This window comes from Salvelinus fontinalis, chromosome 3 (genome assembly GCF_029448725.1).
Source record: "Salvelinus fontinalis isolate EN_2023a chromosome 3, ASM2944872v1, whole genome shotgun sequence".
NCBI lineage: Eukaryota > Metazoa > Chordata > Actinopteri > Salmoniformes > Salmonidae > Salvelinus > Salvelinus fontinalis.
Window position 1 is genome coordinate 55,099,415 of NC_074667.1, and position 21,473 is coordinate 55,120,887.

General features: G+C 43.0%; 1 protein-coding gene and 1 non-coding gene across 7 annotated transcripts in view; one reads left to right on the forward strand and one right to left on the reverse strand.

Moving 5' to 3' along the window:
- LOC129851136 (neural cell adhesion molecule L1-like protein) overlaps positions 1-21,473 on the forward strand; it is a 101,589-nt gene that overhangs the window by 27,010 nt on the left and 53,106 nt on the right. The window lies entirely within an intron of this gene.
- trnaa-ugc (transfer RNA alanine (anticodon UGC)) lies at positions 8,327-8,402 on the reverse strand. Its single transcript has one exon. It is a non-coding gene; the product is annotated as a tRNA-Ala (tRNA).

Here is a 21,473-nt window from a genome sequence, read left to right on the forward strand (position 1 = left end):
TAACATCTTATGCTTCACAGAGTCGTGGCTGAACGACGACAATATCAACATACAGCTGGCTGGTTATACGATGTACCAGCAGGATAGAACACCGGCGTCTGCTAAGACAAGGGGCGGCGGACGATGTATTTTTGTAAATAACAGCTGGTGCACTATATCCAAGGAAGTCTTGAGCTATTGCTCGCCTGAGGTTGAGTATATCATGATAAGATTTAGACCACACTATCTACCGAGAGAGTTCTCATCTGTATTCTTCGTAGCTGTTTACATACCACCTCAGTCAGAGGTTGTCACTAAGTTAGCATTGAATGAGCTCTAGTCTGCCATAAGCAAATAAGCAAACCCAGAGGCGGCGCTCCTAGTAGCCGGGGACTTTAATGCAGGGAAACTTAAATCAGTTTACAAAATTTCTATCAGCATGTTAAATGTGCAACCAGAGGGAAAAGAACTCTGGACCACCTATACTCCACACACAGAGATGCATACAAAGCTCTCCCTCGCCCTCCATTTGCCACATCTGATAATTCCATCCTCCTGATTCCTGCTTACAAGCAAAAATTAAAGCAGGAAGCACCAGTGACTCGGTCTATAAAAAAGTGGTCAGATGAAGCAGATGCTAAGCTACAGGACTGTTTTGATAGCACAGACTGGAAAATGTTCCGGGATTCCACCAATGGCTTTGAGGAGTACACCACAGCTGTCATTGGCTTCATCAATAAGTGCATCGATGACATCGTCCCCACAATGACCAGATGTACATATCCCAACGAGAAGCCATGGATTACAGGCAGCATGCGCACTGATCTAAAGGCTAGAGCTGCCGCTTTCAAGGAGCGGGACTCTAACTCGGAAGCTTATAAGAAATCCCGCTATGCCCAACGAACGAACCACCAAACAGGCAAAGCATCAATACAGGACTAAGATCGAGTCGTACTACACCGGCACTGACTCTTGTCGGATGTGGAAAGTCTTGCAAACAAATACAGACTTCAAAGAAAAGCACAGCCGAGACCTGCCCAGTGACACAAGCCTACCAGACGAGCTAAACTACTTCTATGCTTCGAGGGAAATAACACTGAAACATGAATGAGAGCACCAGCTGTAACGGAAGGCTGTGTGATCATGCTCTCCGCAGCCGATGTGAGTAAGACCTTTAGACAGGTCAATGTTCACAAGGCCGCAGGGCCAGACGGATTACCAGGACGTGTCCTGCGAGCATGCGTTGACCAAACAGCAAGTGTCTTCACTGACATTATCAACCTCTCCCTGTCCGAGTCTGTAATACCAACATGTTTTAAGCAGACCACCATAGTGCCTGTGCCCAAGAACACAAAGGTAACCTGCCTAAATGACTACGGACCAGGAGCGCTCACGTCTGTAACCATGACGTGCTTTAAAAGGCTGGCCATGGCTCACATCAGCACCATCATCCCAGAAACCCTAGACCCACTCCAATTTGCATACCGCCCCAACAGATCCACAGATGATGCAATCTCAATTGCACTCCACACTGCCCTTTCCGACCTGGACGAAGAAACACATATGTGAGAATGCTATTCATTGACTACAGCTCGGTGTTCAACACCATAGTGCCCTCTAAGCTCATCAATAAGCTAAGGACCCTGGGACTTAACACCTCCCTCTGCAACTGGATCCTGGACTTCCTGGCGGGCCGCCCCCAGGTGGTAAGGGTAGGTAACAACACATCCGCCACATTGATCCTCAACACAGGGGCCCCTCAGGGGTGCATGCTCAGCCCCCTCCTATACTGCCTGTTCACTCATGAGTGCATTGTCATTCACGACGCCAACACCTTCATTAAATTTGCCAATGACACAACAGTGGTAGGCCTGATCACCGACAACGATGAGACAGCCTATAGGGAGGAGGTCAGAGACCTAGCCGTGTGGTGCCAGGACAACAACCTCTCCCTCAACCTTCTCAAGACAAAGGAGATGATTGTGGACTACAGGAAAAAGAGGACCGAGCCCAGCCCCATTCTCATCGACGGGGCTGCGGTGGAGCAAGTTGAGAGCTTCAAGTTCCTTGGTGTCCACATCACCAACAAACTAACATGGTCCAAGTGTAACAGTATAACTTTACATCTGTCCCCTCGCCCCGACCCGGGCGCAAACCAGGGACCCTCTGCACACATCAACAACAGTCACCCACGAAGCATCGTTACCCATCGCTCCACAAAAGCCACAGCCCTTGCAGAGCAAGGGGAACCACTACTTCAACGTCTCAAAGCGAGTGATGTAACCGATTGAAACGCTATTAGCGCGGACCACCGCTAACCATTTCACATCCGTTACACTCACCCCCCTTTCGACCTCCTCCTTTTCCGCAGCAACCAGTGATCCGGGTCAACAGCATCAATGTAACAGTTTAACTTTACGTCCGTCCCCTCGCCCCGACCCAGGCGCGAACCAGGGACCCTCTGCACACATCAACAACAGTCACCCACGAAGCATCGTTACCCATCGCTCCACAAAAGCTGCGGCCCTTGCAGAGCAAGGGGAACCACTACTTCAAGGTCTCAAAGCGAGTGACGTAACCGATTGAAACGCTATTAGCGCGCACCACCACTAATTAGCTAGCCATTTCACATCCGTTACACAAGCGCACCAGGACAGTCGTGAAGCGGGCACGAGCAAACCTATTCCCACTCAGGAGACTGAAAAGATTTGGCATCGGTCCTCAGATCCTTAAAAGGTTCTACAGCTGCACCATGGAGAGCATCCTCACTGGTTGCATCACTGCCTGGTTGCATCACTGACACTCTCTGTTGTCATCTATGCATGGTCACTTTAATAATTCTACCTACATGTACATACTTCCTCAACTGGCCGGTGCCCCCACACATTGACTCTGTACCGGCACCCCCCCTGCATATATTGTTATTTTTTGCTGCTGCTCTTTAGTTCCTTGTTACTTTTATCTCTTATTCTTATCCGTATTTTTTTGAAACTGCACTGTTGGTTAGGGGCTTGTAAGTAAGCATTTCACTGTAAGGTGAAAGCTCCCAGGTGGCGCAGCGGTCTAAGGCACTCCATCTCAGTGCTAGAGGCGTCATTACATACACCCTGGTTTATATCCAGGCTGTATCACAACCGGCTGTGATTGGGAGTCCCATAGGGCAACGCACAATTCGCCCAGGGTTTGGGTGGTGTAGGCCGTCATTGAAAATAAGAATTTGTTCTTAACTGACTTGCCTAGTTAAATAAAGGTTAAATAAAAATAAAAAATGTCTACACCTGTTGTATTCGGCGCATGTGACTAATACAATTTGATTTGATTTTAAACTCTCTCCCCTTGCAATTTCAATATTAGCAAAACAGAGGGGGTTTCTCAGTATCCACACTCCCATGCTCCGAGTGCATTCTCAGACGATGTTCTCTTGAGTACGTTCTTGTGAAGATGAGAGTGTGGAGAATGCCTTAAACATCACATTTGAGATGCTCTCGCACTCCCCCTACTGTATTACCTCACGCTTCATCTCCACATTCACTGAACCTTCTTCCAGCCAGGACAATGACAACAATAGACAAAACAAAATATACACAAAGGAAACATTTTACTTCATAATTATCAGCTAGATGTGTTAATCGTAATAATCTAGCTAGCCAGCTAGTTAAGCAGCCAAAAATTACCTAAAACTAATGTAATGCAAAGTAAATTTTTTGTGGGTAGCTACCAATTCTTCGTGGCTAGCTACAGTGGCTAGCTACAGTAGCTAGCCAGTTAGCCCTATTGAGCTATAGACTTACCCATTCACTGAACAGTCTTCCAGCCAGGACAAAGGCAATAGAGACAAAACAAGATATACACAAAGCAACCGATACACACAAAGCAACTATCAGCTCACTCTAATTGAATCATAATAATGTATCTAACCACATAGATTAACAGACAAAATTACTTAAAACAAATATTATGCAAGATAAATTCTTCATGGGTTGCTAGCTAACAATTCTTTGTGGCTAGCTAACAGCGTAAACATGCCAAAATTAACACAACATATATTTATTAACATATCAAGATATAATATTGTAGTCATGCAACATATGAGATGTGAATAGGCAACATTTAATGTCCTAAGTCAGAGTGTATTTTCTCTCACTTCAGCTCAGCTGGCTGCAGCCCGACGCTGGTACACTTATGACAACAGCCACTTCAAGTGCAGGGCGCGAAAATATATATATATATTTTTTTTTTAAATATTTCACTTTCACACATTAACAAGTTCAATACAGCATATGAAAGGTACACATCTTGTGAATCCAGCCAACATGTCCGATTTTTAAAATGTTTTACAGGGAAGACACAATATGTAAATCTATTAGCTAACCACGTTAGCAAAAGACACCACTTTTTTTACTCCACCAGTTTTTTACTCCATCAGTAGCTATCACAAATTCGACCAAATAAAGATATAAATAGCCACTAACCAAGAAACAACTTCATCAGATGACAGTCTGATAACATATTTATTGTATAGCATATGTTTTGTTAGAAAAATGTGCATATTTCAGGTATAAATCATAGTTTACATTGCAGCTACAATCAGAAATTGCACCGAAAGCAGCCATAAAACTTACAGACACCAACGTCAAATACCTAATTACTCATCATAAAACATTTCTGAAAAATACATAGTGTACAGCAAATGAAAGACAGGCCTCTTGTGATTCCAGCCAATATTTCCGATTTATTAAGTGTTTTACAGCGAAAACAAAATGTAGCGTTATATTACCTTAGCACAATAGCCAGAAACACTTGGGTGCTGACGACTACGACAGATATATGAAATAGCATCATAAAATGTTTCTTACTTTTGCTGATCTTTAATCAGAATGTTGGACAAGGTGTCCTTTGTCCAGAACAGTCGTTGTTTGGATTTAGAACGGCAACTTTCCCTCTTCATTTAGCAAGCGCGCTAGCCTAGTGGCACAAAGCTCTCCATGTCAACAAACGGAAGAGAACGGAACACGGCAAAACTCCCGAAAAATGTTCAATAATCTGATGAAACTATATTGAAAAAACATACTTTACGATGATATGGTGACATGTATCAAATAAAATCAAAGCCGGAGATAATAGTCGCATATAACGGCAGCTAAACAAAAGGCAATCCCACTGTCCACCTCGTGCTCTTCAGAGTAACGAAAATGGGGGACACGTCATTCCAAGATGATGTGTTCCATCTCAGACCAAGATAATCACCTTATTTCTTCTCTAACAGCCTCTTGACACCCAGGGGAAGGTGTATGACGTGCATGTATAGGTCTCGTGCCCATTTATAGGCAGGAAGAAGAACAGAGCATCGATTTCAGACTTTCCACTTCCTGGTCAGGAAATGTGCTGCAGAATGAGTTCTGTTTCACTCAGAGAAATAATTCAAACGGTTTTAGAAACTAGATAGTGTTTTCTATCCAATAGTAATAATAATATGCATATTGTACGAGCAAGAATTGAGTACGAGGCCGTTTGAAATGGGCACCTTTTATCTGGCTACTCAATACTGCCCCTTGCAGCCCAAACAGGTTAATGGCGGCCGTTTATTTGAAGAAATTGTACGTTGTTTTTTATGTGGTTGTGTCATATTTCTTTGCATACATTCCATTGAAGCTTGCATCAATACTTTGATTTGGACTCATACTCCGACCCTCTCGTGCTCCAATTTGCGTGCTCGGAGCAAGGTAGTCTGCATTTTGAGAAACACCCAGAGTGATCTCTAAACCTCCCTTTAATCGAGTCTTTCAGGGAGGTGCAGGAAGAGAAACAAACTCCCCCATTCAGCTTCTTCCAAAATGCTGCCTCTGGCTCTTAACACTTTTTATTGGGGTTCCCATGTCAATACATGGCACAGATTGCCCTAATGGTGCTAGCGGATAGGGGCTTCGTGGAAAACATGGACATATTTTCAACAGAAGAAATGTGTGACAACAACAAGAATGGCTGGTTTCCTGTGGAATTGTGGGGGTCTTATTATGTCCCTGTCTTTCATTCACAAAGACACATGTAAGTGTACGTAACACACAAGCTCACAAAGTGAGCCTCTATATTACTTTTCTAAACCTTTAGGCTATTTGGAAAAATATCGAGATTGCATTTGGCCTTGACATTTAAAAATTCTTGTAGAAGTTCTTGGCATTGTTGGCGACTTGGCGCTATAACAACCTTCACATATTTCCGGGTGCTGTGGGACCTTGTGTGCTGGTTAGAGGGAGAACAAAGGCGTTTCAGGGCCGACAGAACAGGTGCTTTTGTTGAGACCCAAGGCAATTTCAGAGGATGAAATGTAATTCCAGCAACTTGGTGTTCTCTTTGTCTTTAATGACGGCAGGACCAGTTCTGACTTGAGGAGAAACACTGAGGTTGTTAAAGAGTGAAGTAGATGCAGAGGACAGTCATTGCAGGAGAAGAAGGGAAATCAATTATTTCCTTATCTACATGGGTAACCTAAAGTAGCAGGAGGAAAATAAGCAGTGTTTCTTTCTTTCTGGTACTGACGAGAAGAAACTGTACTGTTGAACCAATCCAGTAAATGTGGTGGAGTTAAGATGGGGTGCTACTAGGGCTGTGGCGGCATTTCGGCAGCCGGTTATTGTCATGCAAAAGACGGCCAGCCTCACGGTAATTGGCCGCTAATTAACATTAGCATGTTTAGTATCTACAGGCCTCCATGTGTATAAGCTACATGCAAGCCGCTGATGCGCAACTTTGCAACATTGACATTTAAAAGAGTATAATAAATCAATTGAATATACACCCTCACAATACATCCATGATTTATTTTAGTCAGGTCTATAAAAATATATTTCAGAAAACAGAATATTTGTATATGTATTTATTATGGATCCCCAATAGCTGCTGCCAAGGCATCAGATACTCTTCCTGTTGTCCGGCAAAATGAAGGCAGTTATACAATTTAAAAAATATTACAATACATTCATTATAGAATTCACAACACACTAAGTGTGTGCCCTCAGGCCCATACTCCACTACCACATATCTCAACGAAATATCCATGTGTACGTGTGGGTATAGTGCGTATGTTATCATGTATGTGTCTGTGCCTATGTTTGTGTTACTTCACAGTCCCCGCTTTTCCATAAGGCCTACTGTATGTTATCTGGCTATGCTCTATGCTCTTATTCGTTTAGCTAAATAAAATAGAAAGGATATTTTTCCCATTCTGGAGCGAAGTGACTATGTTGAATGTAAAAGTGATACTTGGAAACAGGTCTCATATGCCAGATTTATTTGTTATTTGGCAACTTTAGTTGTGAATGATGAAAACCTTATAATGTCTTAGAAATCCCAACATATATGGGCTGCATGATGCAACTATAGGCTATTGATAATTTGAGACAGGAGCAAAAAAAGCTTTCACTCTGTTCCTTGCCTCAGGCTGCACAGCTGTTCTCTCATCAAGTGATCATATTTTCACCCATCAGACTATTCTCACTTTAATCTTGTCTTTACTAATGTGTAAAAAAACACCAACATTGATTTAGAATGGCCCATTATTAAATGGGCAGGAACAAGGGCAGGGGAAAGTTAAATGTTTAATTTTGAATTATAGACTAGACCAATTACGCACCAAAGACATCTTAAATCAGTTTTGTTTTATGTTTTTCTGCCATGTGTAATATGCGGTAGGCTATGTATTGTATAATGGCACAATAATACTTTTTTGGGTTTGGGTATGAAGCCTTTGGGTATGTATATGCTCTAATATGCATATGGATGTTTGAATGAATCATCACCTTAGAAAGCTGTCCATTTCGTTGTGTTAGGCTTTGAAACAACATCCACAATGACCATGATTTACATTCCGTTTCAACCTGCTGTTGAACTTCTTTCTTCAAATTGATCATGTCAGTGAGGTGAGTTTTAAAAGCATGATACTGTTTTGATGATGAGTGTTTGATGTGATTTTCGAATGCATTTGCATTAATGCCAGAGTAGTTAGAGGGACAATAGAGCCCTGAGTACCAGACCGTTAGGACCTGATGGTCTTTAGCGAGTTGGGTACTACCAACTCAATGGTCACACTGCTGGTGTGGCGGTAATACGGTCACCGCAACAGCCTTAGGTGCTACATGGGTGACTTAAGACAGGAAGGATGTTCTGGTGTGCTTTTTTTAGGCAGAAGCCAGCAGAGTGGCACTCAATTCTAGACAGTTTGCTACAGCAGGAAAATAATCCTGCAATAACAGGACCTTTGTATTATTACATTACATTACATTTAAGTCATTTAGCAGATGCTCTTATCCAGAGCGACTTACAAGTACATACATTCATACTTTTTTTGTACTGGTCCCCCGTGGGAATCGAACCCACAACCCTGGCGTTGCAAGCGCCATGCTCTACCAACTGAGCCACACGGGACCTTATTATTATGTGGATTACAATTAATGGACAGTTTTTGGAAGGACAAATCAAGTCAAACATTTTAAAGTGAAAATTACAAACTTTAGAAGCCTTTTTTAAACCTCAAATACACTACAAGTTTGCATTTCCTACTGTGTAGGAAAATTCTCTGCAACAAAAGAGTGACCAAATTAAGAGATTGCATCTGTAATCTACCCATCAACAATAGGTTGATGAAAAGAAAAAACAGAACATTTTACATGATACTTTGAGTTCTATTTTCAATAAGGTGTTTTCAGTGCGAAGTCATTATTTTCCCCATGTATTCTGACACCCTTGAATGGCAGTCCTTATTCATATTTTGCCACTGAAATGGCAGTTGATTGAGCTAACATTGGAGTCAGAGTATTGGAGAAATCAAATCAAATTGTATTAGTCACATGCTCCGAATACGACAGGTGTCGGTAGACCTTACAGTGAAATGCTTACTTACGAGCCCCTAACCAACAATGCAGTTAACAAAAGAAATACGGCTAAGAATAAGAAATAATGTTAACAAGTAATTAAAGAGCAGCAGTAAAATAACAATAGTGAGACTATATACAGGGGGGTACCAGTGCAGAGTCAATGTGTGGGGGCACCGGTTAGTTGAGGTAATATGTACATGTGATAGAGTTATAAAGAGTTATTAAAGTGACTTCGCATAGACTATGCATAGCCTACAGCAGGGGATCAGGCCTGATAACAGTATTGATGACCTCTGCACACTCAACATTAGTGTAAATGGAATGATTTCACTACAGAAACAGAGTGAAAACCTGTTATTAATGCCACCTGAGATTCTCCCAAATCCTGATCCTTAGCAATATTATGTTTTCATCTTAAAAAACAGACGGTTGAAAGAAATTGTCAATCCATCAGTGTTTTTATATGATACAGTACTGCATATTATAAAAACATTTATCTCTGGTTTTATATGGATTTTATTCATTTAATGACTCGAAAGGGTTCAAAGCCCTCACTATTAGCATATCTGCATTTTTATGAGTAGTGTCGGCGGACCTAACCTATTGTTTTGCCTTAATATCTATTTGACCTACTTTAGCAAGTTCCAAAAGCTCAACTGAAAGGAAACAATTTCTAGTTCTCTGAGTGATATTTTGATTCTGGGTTTCACTCAAAACGTGTGTTATTGCATTTGTGTGAAAGCAATGCATTCATTCCCACACACTGTCAAAAGCCTGCTGTTCAAATGCATCAGTAACCTCTAAGGGAGTGGCCCAGTCAAACATTTGACGATGCTGTCATGATCAAACATTCTATGGATCATTTCACATCAAAGTGTGGCTTCTGCCTAGACATTTTATTGTAGATAAACTGTTCCATTGCCCGTTTTGTTGTTATTGTTGTATCATTCTGTTTTTTTCACTCCCTTAGTACATACAATACAATGCATCATCCACCTTGTTCGATTTAGACTTCATGATACAGACTTTGAAGTGCCCTGCCTGAAACCCATTCTAAATCACAGTTTTTGTATTTGTTATTTGCTTTTAGATTACCTATTGTGGAGTTCACAATGCTATCTGTTCAATCACTAGCTAACATTACCCAGCTGCTCCCAGTAACTATGCTACTGCTACAGAGAGGTCACTGGATGGGATTCAACTCTGGCCAAACTCAACTATAGCCAAACCTCTCTTCCGCTCTGTAGTATTTTACCTCGGGCAATTACAATGCTGAGTACTCTATCCATCTTCTTAACTGCATTAACAATGTCGGTATACCTTGCAACAACTATGACCTATTCAACCAATCCATTTTTTTCATGGCAGAAATATCTCTACAGATGGCATTACGATTATATCCCACCCCACCCCTGGTCCTATCTCTACAGATGACATTACGATTATATCCCACCCCACCCCTGGTCCTATCTCGACAGATGACATTACGATTATATCCCACCCCACCCCTGGTCCTATCTCTACAGATGACATTACGATTATATCCCACCCCACCCCTGGTCCTATCTCTACAGATGGCATTACGATTATATCCCACCTCACCCCTGGTCCTATCTCTACAGATGGCATTACGATTATATCCCACCTCACCCCTGGTCCTATCTCTACAGATGGCATTACGATTATATCCCACCTCACCCCTGGTCCTATCTCTACAGATGACATTACGATTATATCCCACCTCACCCCTGGTCCTATCTCTACAGATGGCATTACGATTATATCCCACCCCACCCCTGGTCCTATCTCTACAGATGACATTACGATTAAATCCCACCTCACCCCTGGTCCTATCTCTACAGATGACATTACGATTATATCCCACCTCACCCCTGGTACTATCACTAAAGATAACATTACGATTATATCCCACCCCATCCCTGGTCCTATCTCTACAGATGACATTACGATTATATCCCACAACACCCCTGGTCCTATCTCTACAGATGGCATTACGATTATATCCCACCCCACCCCTGGTCCTATCTCTACAGATGGCATTACGATTATATCCCACCTCACCCCTGGTCCTATCTCTACAGATGACATTACGATTATATCCCACCCCACCCCTGGTCCTATCTCTACAGATGACATTACGATTATATCCCACCTCACCCCTGGTCCTATCTCTAAAGATGACATTACGATTATATCCCACCCCACCCCTGGTCCTATCTCTACAGATGACATTACGATTATATCCCACCCCACCCCTGGTCCTATCTCTACAGATGGCATTACGATTATATCCCACCTCACCCCTGGTCCTATCTCTACAGATGACATTACGATTATATCCCAACTCACCCCTGGTCCTATCTCTACAGATGGCATTACGATTATATCCCACCTCACCCCTGGTCCTATCTCTACAGATGGCATTACGATTATATCCCACCTCACCCCTGGTCCTATCTCTACAGATGACATTACGATTATATCCCACCTCACCCCTGGTCCTATCTCTACAGATGACATTACGATTATATCCCACCTCACCCCTGGTCCTATCTCTACAGATGGCATTACGATTATATCCCACCCCACCCCTGGTCCTATCTCTACAGATGACATTACGATTATATCCCACCTCACCCCTGGTCCTATCTCTACAGATGACATTACGATTATATCCCACCTCACCCCTGGTCCTATCTCTACAGATGACATTACGATTATATCCCACCCCACCCCTGGTCCTATTTCTACAGATGACATTATGATTATATCCCACCCCACCCCTGGTCCTATCTCTACAGATGACATTACGATTATATCCCACCTCACCCCTGGTCCTATCTCTACAGATGGCATTACGATTATATCCCACCCCACCCCTGGTCCTATCTCTACAGATGACATTACGATTATATCCCACCTCACCCCTGGTCCTATCTCTACAGATGGCATTACGATTATATCCCACCTCACCCCTGGTCCTATCTCTACAGATGACATTACGATTATATCCCACCCCACCCCTGGTCCTATCTCTACAGATGACATTACGATTATATCCCACCCCACCCCTGGTCCTATCTCTACAGATGACATTACGATTATATCCCACCCCACCCCTGGTCCTATCTCTACAGATGACATTACGATTATATCCCACCCCACCCCTGGTCCTATCTCTACAGATGGCATAGGATGATATCCCACCTCACCCCTGGTCCTATCTCTACAGATGGCATTACGATTATATCCCACCCCACCCCTGGTCCTATCTCTACAGATGACATTACGATTATATCCCACCCCACCCCTGGTCCTATCTCTACAGATGACATTACGATTATATCCCACCCCACCCCTGGTCCTATCTCTACAGATGACATTACGATTATATCCCACCCCACCCCTGGTCCTATCTCTACAGATGACATTACGATTATATCCCACCCCACCCCTGGTCCTATCTCTACAGATGGCATAGGATGATATCCCCACCTCTGGTCCTCCATGAGTATCGATTTTATGATTCAGCAAATGTTTCCTAAATAAGATTAAATTCCACTTAGCTCAGATTCAGTTAGGGCTAAACAGATAAATGCATTTACACTGTCTGTCACAGTAACATTTACACTGATACGAAGGACATCAGTGTCCTTTTGCCCAATCACTCCAAACTTATAGAGACCTCATTTAACGCTCTCTTTGCTCATATGAACGGCAGACCCTTACCATGCCACTTACAGTGCCTTGCAAAAGTATTCTTCCTCCTTCACATTTTTGCTACTTTGTTGCATTACAACCTGTAATTTAAATTGATTTTTATTTGGATTTCATGTAATGGACATACACAAAATAGTCCAAATTGGTGAAGTGAAATGAAAAAAATAACTTGGTTCAAAAAATTCTAAAAAATAAAAAGCTGAAAATTGGTGCGTGCATGTGTATTCACCTCCTTTGCTATGAAGCCCTAAATAAGATCTGGTGCAAACAATTACCTTCAGAAATCACATAATTAGTTAAATAAAGTCCACCTGTGTGCAATCTAAGTGTCACATGATCTGTCACATGATCTCAGTATATTTACACCTGTTCTTAAAGGCCCCAGAGTCTGCAACACCACTAAGCAAGGGGCACCACCAAGCAAGTGGCACCATGAAGACCAAGGAGCTCTCTAAACAGATCAGGGACAAAGTTGTGGAGAAGTACAGACCAGGGTTGGGTTATAAAAAAAAATATCCGAAACTTTGAACATCCCACGGAGGACCATTAAATCCATTATTAAAAAATGGAAAGAATATGGCACCACAATAAACCTGCCAAGAGAGGGCCACCCACCAAAACTCACAGACCAGGCAAGGAGCGCATTAATCAGAGAGGCAACAAAGAGACCAAAGATAACCCTGAAGGAGCTGCAAAGCTCCACAGCGGAGATAAGAGTATCTGTCCATGGGACCACTTTAAGCCATACACTCCACAGAGCTGGGCTTTACGGAAGAGTGGCCAGAAAAAACCCATTGCTTAAATAAAAAAATAAGCAAACACGTTTGGTTTTTGCCAAAAGGCATTTGGGAGACTCCCCAAACATATGGAAGAAGGTACTCTATTCAGATGAGACTCAAAATGTAGCTTTTTGGCCATCAAGGAAAATGCTATGTCTGGCGCAAACCTAACACCTCACATCACCCTGAGAACACCATCCCCACAGTGAAGCATGGTGGTGGCAGCATCATGCTGTGGGGATGTTTTCACCAGCAGGGACTGAGAAACTGGTCAGAATTGAAGGATTGATGGATGGCACTAAATACAGGGAAATTCTTGAGGGAAACCTGTTTCAGTCTTCCAGAGATTTGAGACTGGGACGGAGGTTCACTTTCCAGCAGGACAATGAGCCTAAGCGTACTGCTAAAGCAACACTTGAGTGGTTTAAGGGAAACATTTAAATGTCTTGGAATGGCCTAATCAAAGCCCAGACCTCAATCCAATTGAAAATCTGTGGTATGACTTTAAGATTGCTGTACACCAGCAGAACCCATCCAACTTGAAGGAGCTGGAGAAGTTTTGCCTTGAAGAATGGGCAAAAATCCCAGTGGCTAGGTGTACCAAGCTTACCCCACGAGACTTGCAGCTGTAATTGCTGCAAAATGTGGCTCTACAAAGTATTGACTTTGGGGGGTGAATAGTTATGCACGCTGAAGTTTTTTTGGGTCTAATTTCTTGTTTATTTCACAATATAAAATATTTTGCATCTTCGAAGTGGTATGCATGTTGTGTAAATCAAATGATACAAACCCCCCAGAAAATCCATTTTAATTCCAGGTTGTAAGGCAACAAAATAGGAAAAATGCCAAAGGGGGGAATACTTTCGCAAGCCACTGTAACTCACTATATCCCCTGTAAACCCTTTCACTGACACTTACACAGATGAAAAGAGTAGCACATTCAACAAAAGAGTGTACAAACTATGTCATACACAGCTTATATGTAAATGAATATATTCAACATATCACTTGAATCCTGTAATCCTTGGTATGAAATGGGAATTAAATTAAATGGGAATCTGGAACAGAACACCCTTTGTTTTGGCACAACATTTTACCCAACCACAGCCATGAATGCTGGAGCCACAATACCACCAGATGGTTCCAAAAGTGGATATCATTATACATGTGTCCATGGGCAAATATAATAAATAATATTAATGCCTTTTCCATTTATTTTGCAGATAGACTAGAATATGTTATTTTGTGGTAGGAATCACTTTCTAAATGGGTAGTGCACTGGCACCAAAAAACTATTGACAATATGCTCTTCACGCACTCTTGGGGGGGTAGCCAAATCATTTTTTAGGACTGAGATACACACTGAAACAGAACAGAAACTGTATCTAATATGACATACATGAGGACTGAACATCCTTACTTACAAATGTTCTATGTAACAAAAATACACCACAATGCGTGGGAAAAGTAGTTCCTTCTACTCTGCGTGATTTATAGAGTAGCAAACAACAAACCTTCAGCCACACGCAGACAGACAACACAAAGCAATACTATTCTCTTTCCAGGCGGATCGTTTGATGTGAGCTTGACAAAGACAGCACTCTAAAAGGTCCTTTTGACTGGATTATGTAATGCTCCGTCGTTCCTTTCAAGTTTCAGAAAGATACATTTCCGGGTGTGCATAGTGTTTCAGTGAAGCAGGCATTTGTTTCATTGATGTGAGAATGCTTTCAAGTGGCACAGGCTCTCGGACTCGGACAATAAAAAGCTTTTCAATCATTCTATTTCCAGAGTTATCCCACGTTATACAGCTGGTTAATATCCCATCAATAGGTTCAGATATTAATAATGAACGGAGTCATTGCTAAATGGTGGGTATGTATTAAGATAATTAGAACTTATGTTTACTAAACCCATGTAGCCCACCTGCTGTATTGCTTGCATAACAGATTGAATAGTGATGTTTTTGGTTCGAGATGGAGCTTCATCAGGTCAAACAGGATAATACGTGTTGTTCCATGTTCTTCGCTGCTCCTTAATACTATCAGAATAGTAGGCCTAAACTGTTTCGCATGGCTGAGTATCAGCCGGTTATCTGACATCAGACCCTGAAAAGTACTATATTTTACTGTTCCATAAGGTTTAGAAACACCAGATGTGGCTTGCAGATGCAGTTTTATACCCCTACATACATTTCTTTAGTTGTCTTTTGTTTGGTAATATCTCCATAACTATCCTACATTTGTAGAATAATGTTAAGTGCTGACAGCGTGTTTTCTCAACAAGACCCTCAGGCACAAAGTATCAAGTGCCTTATTGCTGTTGGTTAAGTTGATAAGGAATATGGCTCTAACTTAAGAGTCTAAAGTTTTCTATTTTCTACATCAATTCCCCAAAAACATGCTTCGATTGAATAATTAATACAACAAGCCCTCTTGCCCCAACAAGCAATTGATTAGTGCAATCCATCAGGTATACATGAAACCACAAGGGACATTATTTGCATGGTAATGCAGTTTCCTGGTGCACCTTTATAGATTTGTGCCTATGGGCTCCTCTACCTGACAATGGCTAATTGGCTATGGGAAAAGTAGAACGGCCTAACACTGAGAACAATGAAGATACGTCTTTCCCACCCCTGTGGGGTACCCATGGACTGACAGTTTCATGGTACACTTATAAAAAAAGGATCTGTCAAGAACCAAAAAGGGTTCTTCAGCTCTCCTCAGAGGAGAACCCTTTGAAGAACCCTTTTTGGTTTCAGGTAGATCCCTTTTGGATCCACGTAGAACCGTTTTGGGTTCCTTTCCTCAGGGGTTTCTACATGGAACCCAAAAGGGTTCTACGTGTAACCAAAAAGGGTTCTCCCTGGGGCCAAAAAGGGTTCTCTGCTGGGGACAGCCGGAGAAACCTTTTGGAACCCTCTTTGCTAAGAGTGTATGTTTTCGTAATGTACGGTGTCCCATGAATTAGAATGATTCTCATTTATAATGTCTCCATACATGAATACAATATGTAGTTCTACAGAGGATTCATATAGGCAAAGAAAAAACATCCAGTATTACAAAGCATGTCTTAACTATTGTACAATAAAACACACGTCGCCATTTTTGCTCATCAATTGACAGTAATGGTGCAGCTTGAAGGGTTTTGGAACTGCGCTGCCTGTAGTGACCTGAATTTTTTATTACAGTAGACACACAGACACACACACACACACACACACACACACACACACACACACACACACACACACACACACCATTAATTCCCCCCAAAATATTGGACTGCCTCCTCATCTCGAGCTGCTCGTTCTTGTGAGACGGATCCCTGAGACATTTTCCACATGAGGATTAGCAGTCTACCACGACAGGAAGGCACCTCAGTTTCTGTGCTCTGGCCTTCATGCTGTCTGTGTGGACAGACGGCAGGCAGGCAGGCCACTCCTTAAAAGGTCTGAGATGCTCACTGCTTATCATGAGGGCTCTCGCTTAACTGAATTACCCTCTATGCTTTCCCTTAATAGGTCTCTGGGATAAAAAGTCTGTTTTCTGGAAATAATTAATCCAACTTGTTGGCTAAATCAGATAGAAGGGAACAATAGTGGCCTTTGGTGGAGAGGAGGGTTCTGCCTGGACTGGTTTATGAGACAGCTCCTCTATCTGACAGACAGGTGGGCTGCTGCTGCTGTTCACTGCTGCTGTGTAGATGGTGATGATGATCTGATCTGCAATGCTCCCTGCCTGCAGGATCCAACCATTAGATTACAATTGAACTGCTCCATTTGGAGGAGGGCTGATTCAATGCAGACCACAGTGTGTGTGTGTGTGTGTGCCGAACCCTGCGACCATTTGGAATGCTGTGTGTTCTGGGTGTGGGTCTCCAGGTTGAGCAAAGCTTCGTAGCTCGGTTGCCTTGCATACATAGTTGACTGAAAGACAGCGCAGTTATTTTAATGAATTTGTCTTTTCAGACTTCTGTTTGTGCTGTATTCTCAATCTGCAGTCTACACACTGAAAATATCAGCCTTGGATACCCTTTCCTTTGTTAACAGTGACTTTTGGGGAAATAGCTCATTGATTTCTGGGGTAACATGATTCAGTGGACACTTCATCTGAACTAGATAAGAGGTGGCATATAGGAGCCATTATTTTTGTCCTGGTGGTCCCAGACTATAAGTTTCACTTTCTTTCACTTGTATATCACAGTTTTCAATTGTTAAAGGACTGTAAAAGTAATCTACAGCCAGAATCACAATTTTTCTACTACTACCAAGCACACACTCACACACTCACAAACCAGTTACCCTATTGCTGTATCTCAGCCAGTGCTGTATGTGCAACAGACGCTAGCGTGCATGCAGCTTTCAGTAGGTGTGCTAATCATGAGGAGTGATCCCATGACGACAGCCATGCTCAATGAGCACACCATCTGTGCGGCTTCGCTGGGCTCTCCACCGGCCTGGTGTCTCACTGAGCAAGCTGGATGCCTCTCTGGCCCTCCTGTCCTCCTGTCTGTCCTGGCAGGGTTGTAGTCAGTCAGGGCTCATCCTTGCCGTATGGCTGTTCTGATCGACTCACCTACTGCTGAACTCACACACAGTGCACAATACCTTACCACCTGCTGGATCAACTTAACATGTTCAGAACAGCATGCAGTTTCTCAATATATTGTTGTGTGGAAGGAAGTGGAAGGAATTATCAGAAAGATTTGGGATTTATAATAAGCACATACTTGTTATAGAGTATGTACCAATTTGAAAAGGTATCCTTGTTTTTGGATCAACTTAACATGTTCAGAACAGCATGCAGTTTCTCAATATATTGTTGTGTGGAAGGAAGTGGAAGGAATTATCAGAAAGATTTGGGATTTATAATAAGCACATACTTGTTATAGAGTATGTACCAATTTGAAAAGGTATCCTTGTTTTTTGCCTGATTTATCTGGCGTGAGCTTTATGCTTTTGGTCTGATCGGATGCTCTCTTTCTAGTGTCGTGCTGCATTAATGGCCTTTAAACCTGGATCTGGAAAGAAGTGTAGAGGCCATTAAAGTGTCAAGGTATAATGGAGAATTGCATGGGCAATCAAATAGGTGGAATTTAATCTTATTTTCATGTGCTGTCGGAGGTCACGTACAGTATCCATCAGATATCCGGCAATTTAAGTGATTTCAATATGTTGGATGAAACAGAGGTGGATGTTGTTTGTGATGGGATTCGCAAACCGTGAAATAAAAACATCCTCCATACATCAGGGGTCAAGATTTGGACTACGGCTAGTTGTCCATACACAGCTGTGGAGAGAGTTGTCAAAGTGATCTGCATGGTGATATCATAAGCTGTAGTAATGTCACCGTAAAGAAAATACACAGGAAAAATACTTTGGGGAAGCACAGTATTCTGTTAGTCACTTTCAGATTAATGCACACAGTAATTAACAATAAACCATGTCAGATTGCAGTATTAATATCCAGGTTTTTTCACACATTGACTAGCAGATGAGTTTGGGGTGAAAACAACAACATTGGGCTATCTGCCCAAAGTTCAATTAAAGAACTTCATACTGTGTACAGTGTGTATATCAGCCAAGCCTCTGAACTTGTCTAAATTAGCTTTAGTGCCGCCTCATCGGTGATCACTCTTTTCCCAGTGGGGATGTCCTTCATTGACCCCAACTTACTTTACTTTCAGTCTGAGGCTTTGAAGCGATGTTTAATGTCTGAGCATAGATCTCCTTGAAGGGACAGAAGGAGATACTCAAGACCCACCTGAGCATAAAGAGCCGACTGTCTGATATCTAGAAGTATAAGGGTTAAACCGAGGTTAGACACTGCTGGTGAACACACCTGCTCCCCTCCTTCTGTTTCCCCCTCCTCCCTCTGTCTCCTCTCCCTCTGTCTCCTCTCCCCTCCCTCTGTCCCCCTCCCTCCCTCCTTCCCTCTTTCCCTCCCTCTGTCTGTCTCCTCACCGTCAGGCTCCTCTTCCCTCCCTCAGTCTCCTTTTCCTTCCCTCAGTCTCCTCCTCCCTCCCTGTCTCCTCCTCCCTCCCTGTCTCCTCTCCTCCCCTTTCTCCCCTCCCTCTGTCTCCCCTCCCTCAGTCTCTTCTCCCCTCCCTCAGACTCCTCCTCCCTCCCTCCCTCCCTCCCTCCCTCCCTCCCTCCCTCCCTCCCTCCCACAGTCTCCTCTCACCTCCCTCAGACTCCTCTCCTATCCCCTCCCTCCCATAGTCTCCCCTCCCTCGCCCCCCCCCCTGTCTTCTCTCCTCTTCTTCTGTCCCCTCACTCCCTCCCTCAAAATCAAATCAAATCAAATGTTATTGGTCACATACACACACAGTTGAAGTCGGAAGTTTACATACATCTTAGCCAAATACATTTCAACTCAGTTTTTCACAATTCCTGACATTTAATCCGAGTAAAAATTTCCTGTTTTAGGTCAGTTAGGATCACCACTTTATTTTAAGAATGTGAAATGTCAGAATAATAGTAGAGAGAATGATTTATTTCAGCTTTTATTTCTTTCATCACATTCCCAGTGGGTCAGAAGTTTACATACACTCAATTAGTATTTGGTAGCATTGCCTTTAAATTGTTTAACTTGGGTCAAACGTTTCAGGTAGCATTCCACAAGCTTCCCACAATAAGTTGGGTGAATTTTGGCCCATTCCTCCTGACAGAGCTGGTGTAACTGAGTCAGTAGGCCTCCTTGCTAGCACACGCTTTTTCAGTACTCGGATTAAATGTCAGGAATTGTGAAAAACTGAGTTGAAATGTTTTTGGCTGAGGTATATGTAAACTTCTGACTTCAACTGTATATAGGACAGCAGCCTCTAAGATGCAGGATTTAGTAACCGGGTGGTAGCTAGTGATGACTATTTAACAATCTGATGGCCTTGAGATAGAAGCTGTTTTTCAGTCTCTCTGTCCCAGCTTTGATGCACCTGTACTGACCTTGCCTTCTGGATTATAGTGGGGTGAACAGGCCGTGGTTCGGGTGTTTGATGTCCTTGATAATCATTTCGGCCTTTCTGTGACATCGGGTGCTGTAGGTGTCCTGGAGGGCAGACAGTGTACCCCCAGTGATGTGTTTGGCGACCCCTGTGTCTCCCTCCCTCCCTCAGACTCCTCTCCTCTCCTCTCCCCTCCCTCCCATAATCCTCTCTTCCCTCCCTCAGTCTCCTTTTCCCTCCCCCAGTCTTCTCTCCCCTCCCTCTGCCTCCTCTCCCCTCCTTCTGTCTCCTCTCCCTTCCCTCTGTCTCCTCTCCCCTCCCTCTGTCTCCTCTCCCCTCCCTCTGTCTCGTCCCCCCTGCCTCCCCCTGTATCCTCTCCCTCATTCTCCTCTTCCCTCCCTCATTCTCCTCTCCTATCCACTCCCTCAGTCTCCTCTCCCCCTCCCTCTGGCTCCTCTGTCCCTCCCATAATCGCCTCTCCCCTCCATCTTTCTCCTCTCCCCTCCCTTTGTCTCCTCTCCCATTCCTCCCTCTGTATCCTCTCCCTCCGTCTCTTCTCCCCTCCCTCAGTCTCTTCTCCCCTCTCTCAGTCTCCTCTCCCCTCCCTCAGTCTACCCTCCCTGAGTCTTTTCTCTGCTATCAGGGTACAGGACAATATGAGAACAACATGTCCACTATGGGGTGTGGGGCTAAAGTTGTTGATGCAGGCTATGCTCTTTCCCGTGTCCTTCTGTTTTGCTGTATTCCAAGTTGCCTGAGGGAACTCTGGTATGGACCATGTTTCTAATTCCATTACATTGACTTGATAGGATAGATAGGCCTTTTTCTCACTCTGGCCAGATAGTATTTGTTGATTGCTGCCTGGAGGAGGAAATAAATGTGTTGTAAATTAAACATAATTGAAAACATTTTCTCTCATAGAAAGATTGGTGGAGAATATCTGCATTTTATTTTCTATGTTCCAATTTCTTCTTGGTCATGTGCGTGTGTATTATAAATTAACTGTATCACATGTAGACCCACAAGCAAATATCCCAGCAATGGCATACTATTAAAGAGATTCTCTGGTACTTGTGTATACTTTTTAGCCAGTAGTTCTGAAGTAAGGCTCACAAGCCTAAAGGGGTCCCTGGAAATTGTCTACTATGTCACATAC